This window comes from Pleurodeles waltl, chromosome 4_2 (genome assembly GCF_031143425.1).
Source record: "Pleurodeles waltl isolate 20211129_DDA chromosome 4_2, aPleWal1.hap1.20221129, whole genome shotgun sequence".
Lineage (NCBI taxonomy): Eukaryota > Metazoa > Chordata > Amphibia > Caudata > Salamandridae > Pleurodeles > Pleurodeles waltl.
In genome coordinates, this window is record NC_090443.1 from 100,963,331 (window position 1) to 100,971,267 (window position 7,937).

The 7,937-nt window shown below is 45.5% G+C and overlaps 1 protein-coding gene across 1 annotated transcript in view; it reads right to left on the reverse strand.

The window, feature by feature from the left end:
• SCN8A (sodium voltage-gated channel alpha subunit 8) overlaps positions 1-7,523 on the reverse strand; it is a 554,114-nt gene extending 546,591 nt beyond the window's left edge. The window contains exon 1 of the mRNA XM_069230860.1: positions 7,350-7,523. The gene's annotated coding sequence lies outside the window, so the exon portion shown is untranslated. The remainder of the gene's footprint in view (positions 1-7,349) is intronic.
• Between the last annotated feature and the right edge of the window lie 414 nt (positions 7,524-7,937).

Below are 7,937 nucleotides of genomic sequence, written 5' to 3' on the forward strand. Positions count from 1 at the left end.
AGAAGTGAATGTATGACCTAACTCAACAACGTAAAAAGATTCAAGCAACATTTCAACCACTGATCGATCATCTCACACACACAGAATGCATACAACAGGACCACAGTAAATGCGAGTGTTTGATCCCTACTAGTGAGAAACTTGCACTTAAATAATTCATAGGAGAGGAAAAGGGAAAAGCTTCTCACGTTCTTTTTTTTCAAACTAAGCGGGAACTGTGGGTTGACAGGGAGCTACAAGGAGATGGGGGGCAATGTTAAGTGAGGTAAGAGATAATGTGTCTATGATAAAATGTGATGCATTTGAGATATTGTCTTATCTAAAAAAAATCTTTTCAAACTAAATTTTAACTGAGCACTCTGCTCCTGAAAAAGGGATTACAAACAGTAAACTTTGTATCTTCCAGTAAATTGCAATATGCATGTATTCTGAAAGTATATATATATGCACTCCTGTATGGTATCCTGGAGAACTTGTGACCAGTAACTGTATTTTGGACATTCATATACCCTCAGTAATGCAGCTGGCACTGGCTCTAATTTCGAAGCGGTCAAGTGTTAGGAGACAAGAGACGCTTCAAGGCTCTCAACCATTATTGCTGTTACAACGAAACAATACACAACACTGGCAGTGAACTAACACTGTTGCCAAGACAGACATTTGCAGAAGAAAAAAAAAAAAACAGCTAAAGTAAGATCTCTAAGATATGTTTCTTGTAGTAAGGATGCCTTCAGCATCTGATTTTTTATAGAAATTTTCGTCTGTTAGAATTCCCTGTTTGTCAACGTTGTGAACTGTCAAGTTTCCTATGCAAAATATGTCTAAGTAGAATGACCATTGAGAGGAGTCATAGGTCATATGAACCCACTTTTGCTAGAACTAGGACTTAATGGTGACACAGCGTAATGCCTAAAAGGGTCCAAGGTGCAATAAAGTACTGAATTTCCAATTTCAATTTGCATTAACTGGATTTAAAAAAAAAAAACGAGCTGGAAAAGTAAGCCACGAGAGCTCTCACAGCAGAAACTCTGTTACCATAAAAAGTGGTTGAAGCACTGTCTAACTATTTTCAACAGAGGACAAAAAAAATGAAAATGGAGGCAACACCAATCATATAAACACGTTGTCTTTAAATGTGTTTGGATGATAAAAGCGGTTTTAACTGTAATAGACTTGTGTTGAGCATACGTGTTATAGACCATCTAGAATTCTGCAGTCACAGTTGTCAAATAAGGTGAATTGAAGATTATATTCAGATACCGAAAATATTAAATGTGGACATACAATAACAGTGGCCAGCATAAGAAAAATAGGTTGCGGTTTATTTCAGTACTAAACTCCAGTAACATGCCAGGTTCATTCAAATAACTTCTGAGCACCGACGGTCACATAGAGAGAAAAATTATCGCGGTACAGCACGAAGAGTTTTTCAGGCCGTGAGGTTCAACCCCACTGTTCCAGAGAGTTAACCCCGCCTGGCAGGCAGTGGTGTCCTCAATGATCTACTTAACTCATCCATGTGTTCGGTGAGTATGAAGTCGTCTTAAAAAAAATAAAAATCACCGCTAGGATGAATAACAAACCAACATATTTTTTGTAAACAAAGTACCAAGCCAATATACCTGCTTGCAATATAAGGTATTAGTAAAAGATTTCCCACTTGCCACTCGTTTTCCCTTCCACTTCGGCATTTAGTTCAACAAACAATACTCTCCTTTTGGTTTAAAAAAAAAAAGCCCACGCCCTTTAATTACTTTTCACTAATTTAAAGAGAGAAGGAGTGAGTGGCAAACTGTAGACTATGCTACCTAGGAATGATCGGGGAAGCGATGTATTTACTTAGTGGCAAAGTGGGTTTTCATCCAGCAAGTGAATGTCTGTTTTGTTTCTTCTAGGAATTTATCAATAGTTGCAAAGTGTGGACACTGTTCCCGAACTAAATGTTAATTTTACATCCCTATTGGCTTATATTATCGGGCCCGGCCTTTTCTTTGAAATACCGTACAAAAATATGGTCTATTGATTACGTTTTATTTTCTTATTCCGGTGACCATTTCAGCTACCTCAGCAAAAAGGCAATCGATACTGAGTGGAAGTCATGTACGCATGGAGACTGCGCTCGAAATCTGCATCCAGCACTCGACAGAAGCAGCACTTAAACCACATCAGAACAGTGGTCAGCAGTCAACACAAAATAAACTGAAGGCAACAGGATCCGTGCAACAACAAATTAAAAGAAAATAAAGATTTCTGCACTATGATGTGTGAAAAAAATTATATTTTATTTTCAAAAGTTTACGAACTCTTGGCACATCAGACAAAATAAACAGTGTAAGGTATGCAGACAAATACAGCGTGATAATGACAAGAGGCCCTGGTGTCACAGTAACCTTTTTTAAGACAATAACATAACCTGGGATTAACTTCTACAATTGTTTCAACTGCACTCTAACAAATAGTCAAAATAAAATGATTTCATATCAGTTCAAACTGCGGTGCAGATACATAGTTCGGAGGAAGAAGGGAACATGGACAATGACTGGGCCTAGACAGGTTTATCCGCCAGACAACTATACAAATCCACAAGCCAAACGTTTGTTTAGGAATAGATATTACCTTCTAGATGTGTCTGCAGTCCATACCTTTGTAGCAAATACTGATGTATGCTAAAGACATAATCATTTGCTCTGATATAAAATGCAGTGCAATCTACCCGATGAGCACAAAAACTCATAAAAGACTTCTAATCTCATCATTGCGAACACCACTGTATTTAAAAATAGAAAAAACAAGCTGTATCCAAAAGATGTATCAATATATGTCAATAGCAAATATCAGACCGCTTTCTCTGCGGAGGCTGGTTTTTAATAAATGCGTATCGCAAGCAAGTACGCCAAAAACGTGAGTTTTCCACTAGGCAGTTCCATGTGCGAGTGGGTGGTGAATTTCAGATCGGTGTTCAAACAATGGTTGGATATTGTGTTACGCCATATCTTGACATGATTCGCTGCACTCGTTGTAAACACTATGCCAACAGTTCCCAATACATAGGTTTTCAACGTCCCACATGCCTTCAGCTGGAAATAATACATTCACCTGAGGAAGGACATAAGTCAGGCTTACACATTTTTCCAAACAAAAAGTGTTTTTCCAAAAGAGGCAGACGGAAGCTGAAATGTATTTACAATGGTAAGCTCAGTTCAGTACTTCCAGGACAGCTGGGGCAATGTGGCCCCTTCCAGTAGTAGACGGGTACACATTATGGGGCACTGTCAGCTCAGCACTACAAGGTAAGGTGCTGACAGATGCTACGTACATATAAAGGCATGCGGTCTACTCGCCATCACAGTGAAATACCTCAATATAGCACCTGGTGGGGCTGAAATATACACACGGTGTCCTAATCACGCAACACCACTAGTGACGTCAAGATAGGACCTTATCGTGTGTTGTCCAATCAACAACAAAGATACCAGCATAGAATGTGGTTAGTGCTGACATTTACATATTAATGAGCGCTGTTTATTTACTCACACAATATCAATATAATACCCCGCAAAGGAGGGCATGTGCGTATTGAGGCGCGCTGTCCACTCAGCACCACAATGAGAGGTGGGCATGAGCTCTTACAAACATTAAGGTGCGCTGTCTATTCAGCACTGCAGTGGTTGAGACATAGACCGAAATGTGTATACATAATGGTGAACTGGATGTTGAGTCGCAAACCCCAGACCGTAAAACAAGTTCGAGAAAACTAACCACAAACAAAACCGGACATCGACAAGCTGCGGCTTTCAGGACCACGGACAGTACAACATAGAAACTCGGTTGCGATGATGTTGAAAAACAGCATTTTAAAAAGCCGTATGCTTCCTATAAAATATTGTGTTACATTACTCATAGAGTGAGCGGCAACTGCTTGCCTTGAAGTTTAAACGCTTCAAAAGGGAGAATATTTCAATAAAATTATTTCCTCAACATTGTAACTACACTCGCCTTCTCCACAAAAACAGTCAACGGGATCTAACGTTCTTTCTGGCGGCTGTCTAGAGTTAAAGTGAGCGGGAAGAGGTTTGAGGACCCGGTCCCGGCGCTGCTCTCCAGTGCCTGGTGCGCGGCGCCTCGGCCACGAGTTCCCGCTGCAAAAAATACTGCAGTATATAGGAAAGAATCCGCTCAACACACTGGAGAGCGAAAGACGGGCACGCCTCCTCACAGCCTCCCCCATTCAGCAGAGCACAGCAAGTATCAAATGCATCTCTCCTTGGACCAGCCAAAACGCAAGGGCCAAAAGGCCTGGCATTCGAGTATGTGCAAGCCTTACAAGAGACCACAGACTGCTCACACAAGTGACAATGTGAGTGCGTACCCTGGCGCTGGGCTTTCCCAACCTATGCAGACACACAGGGCACAGCAAGCGACATATACATATATATATATATATATATATATATATATATATACATATACACACACACACACACACACACACACACCCCTCCAATCCGAACATCCTTTTAATGCGCGAGCCAGAGGCGAGCAAACAGGGCACAGGAAATGGCATGCAACATTCACCTTGGTCATCTGTGGCAAACGGGGACACCAAGTGATACAATGGCCTCTGCGCCGCCATTCATGCTAACATATCACAGACGCTCGTTTATAGTCCTCCGTCTGGCCATTCAGGCCAAAAAACGGGAAGTGCCAATACAGACCTTACCTACGCCATCCTGCACGAGTGATAACCATCATCATAGCCAGCCTGGCAGCCAAGCCAGTGAAAATACAGCATTAGCAATGGCCACCCTTGCCATACAACACTAGCCTGGCAATCAACGTCACAGTGTGTGACAATACACCCTCACTCTGGGCATCCCGGCCGCAGAGCACATCATGGGACATACCACATTCACCCTACCCATAATTAGCAGCAAAGAGCCACGATTGATGCATAACCCTTACCCTGGCCACCACTGACAGCCGGGCACTGCCCGTGAGGAGCACACTTCCCTTGCATTCCTTGGTAGGAGGGCACTGCAAGTGTCAATACAACAATCACCCAGGTCACCGCCTGTAATTGGAGCGCAAGTGAAATGCCCCCTCAATCAGGCCCTTTCCAGACAGCAAAACCGACACATTCCTCGGATGATAATCCGGCCAGCAGAGCAAGTGACACACCGCCCTCACAGCCTGGACATCCCCAGTCTCTTACGATGAGCAATGGAAAAAAAAAGTGGCTCGCGGCACAGCCAGCAACTGAAATATCACCACCCTCAACTATCACTAGCCGCTCGTACATGCCTTCCAAGCATATGGGTTTCCGCCGCCACCCTCTTCCTCCCCCCCTCTTCCCCCGACCAACAAGACACCACCCTAGAAAATAAGAGATGGGGGGGAATATAGAAGCCAACACGAGTCTGAAGCAGAACACCTACCACGCCCGCAGCGGAGCCTCCTCCAAACAGGCCTGTGGCAGGGGGAGCTGGGAGTGCACGGAGCCTGCCACCCCCACCCCTTGATGGCTGCTCTCTGGGGACATCCTCTCGGTGCGAGGAGGGGCGACAGGGGTATTGGTGTAAACTAAACACTATTTTAAGAGGGCGGGGCTTTTGCTTATGATCACCGTAAATAAACTGTTATAAACATTAAGGGAGAGAAATTCCAAACCGAGATCAGCTCTTAGAAATAAAAGGTGTGGGTGACATGCGTTACTGCGTAGAAATGACGCTTATCTGATATAGATCTGACGTTACCGTAAATAAAGGTCACTGAATAGACCAGATGAACTGGCACTTTCAGTGAGGGGAGATAAATGAATTACCTCTCAAAATCATATACTGGGAGCGGCGCTATATGTCGCCGCAGATGAAGTGTTATCAGAAGCACGGGATGTGGGATAAGTGTAAAATAAAATCAGCTATTATTTCCAACGAAACTGATGCCAAAGATATCTGCTCAAAATGCAATGTATCTCGAGGAAAATGAGTAAGAAGTGTGCTCTGGGTTAGCAGCTATTTAAATCAGAATGAGCTAGCAAAAATATATGGCAATCAACTAACAACGTATACAAGAGCTGAAGGTGTAATTTTAAATAGAGTAGCTAGTATCAACGTGGGGTATTATGTATCCTCTTTAGACCAATTCTAGTTTAAACAAGCCGAGGGGCCTACCACAGATCAACGCATTTTCAATTACGAGGTCATTTGCTAGAATTCAACCATTATTTGTACCAGAAGTGGTGATTATCTTTTATAGATCATTTGTTCTGTGTAATAATGGTGTGGGGTGACAGTGATCAAGGGGGAGATGAGTCCTGCCTAGTGAATGTGTTCCAACCCAATCACCACGATCCATGGAGGGGCCTTTCCCGGGGACACGTGCTGTGGGAAAGTGGAGGGCGGCTCCAGCACTTGCCCATCCTCTGGCAATTCACAGCAGAGGTATCCACGATAGCATCACAAGGCACAACTAGCATTCTCTCCTGCGGGGTGGGGACTGACTGTATAATGGGGGAGCTCGATCCTATCTCTGATCAACGGGGTGGCAGTGAGGGGACTACCTTCCAGGCAGGGGGAGGGGACTCTGTGACTCTTCGGTCGTTTTTTCTCTTTCCAGCAGGGGGGGAGGGGAGTGATGAGCCAGCGATTCCCCTCTGACAGAAGAACGAAGTGGGTAAAACGAGCTTCCGGGAGGGGGTGTCTTTCACAGTGCGTTGAAATAACGGTAACTACCGTAAAATGAACTATTCCCGAAAAACAAGGGAGGTATAAACCGCAGGCATCTCGAAATGGTTACAGAAATCTAATAATTAACTATTGTTGATATGGGATGGTGGCAGGTGACGGTGACAAATGGATCTCTTGTACAACTTAGGGGAGGGGTCCGAGACGGAGCACTTGTCATTTAAACATCTATTGCAGGCCGAGGGGATACTACAGGAGTACACATAATCAATTTAAATGGACCAGTTGTTGTGGGCATAAGAGCTACCCAGGTGGGACTCCATTTCAGCAAGGAGGAAGCGGAGAGTTAGCCGAGGGATGAACCGGGTCAAGCATCTCCAAAAACTGACATTTTCTGTCCTTCGGAATGAGCATTGGGGTGGCGATTCACGGGGCACCTTTCTTTAGTGTGATGCGGGGCCGAAATCACTACCCTTAGAAATAAGTGTCATACCTGCAGAAGGCAAGCACGGTCCTTACGTTCGGCCCGGGAGGGAGGGGCCCCAGTGCTCAGGAATGCGGGATGCAAAAAAATTCCCCCCGCTCTGCGGCAAAGCCCCGCTCTTGCGCCCCAAGCCCCCAGCCCTTCCCGCAGCAATGCCGCTCCTCGGGTAAGGCCCTACTCACCGTGCCGCGCTCACATGGGAGCCCGCAAAGCGCTGCCGCGGCCGCCGCCGGACTGCAGAGGCGCGGGAGCTGCAGGAGGGACTGCGGTGGTCGCCATCTTAGGCTGCTGCGCGCCTCCTCCCCCTGCTCCCCCGCCCGCGCACACACGGCGCGCGCCCGGCCCGCCCTCGCTCAAGTGACGAGCCTCAGCAGAAACCTCGGGCACCGTCTGACAAGACCTCCGTCCGACCCGCAGAGAGCCCCAGAGGCAAGGGAGCGTCGTGAAACGGCCCGCTCCGGCCTAACAGTCAGGCGCTGAGTTTCGAAAGGGGGTCCGTAGATTGTTGAGGCTAACTAAACTGTCTGTCTTCACGCTGTGAGACCAACCGCCCTTCAACTCTCAACGATAGACCAATCAGCCGTCCGCACACGTTAAAGTTCCAAAAAGTCTTTACAGTTTTAGAGTGTGGAACAAAACAATTCTGAGTACTCAAATGTGGGGGCCAACAACGTTCATAAAGGGAACACTCACCAGTCTGCTCACAACCAGGGCCAACCCAGTCCTCACAATAAGGGGCAATAAAATCACAGGCCTTTGGTCCCAACCTC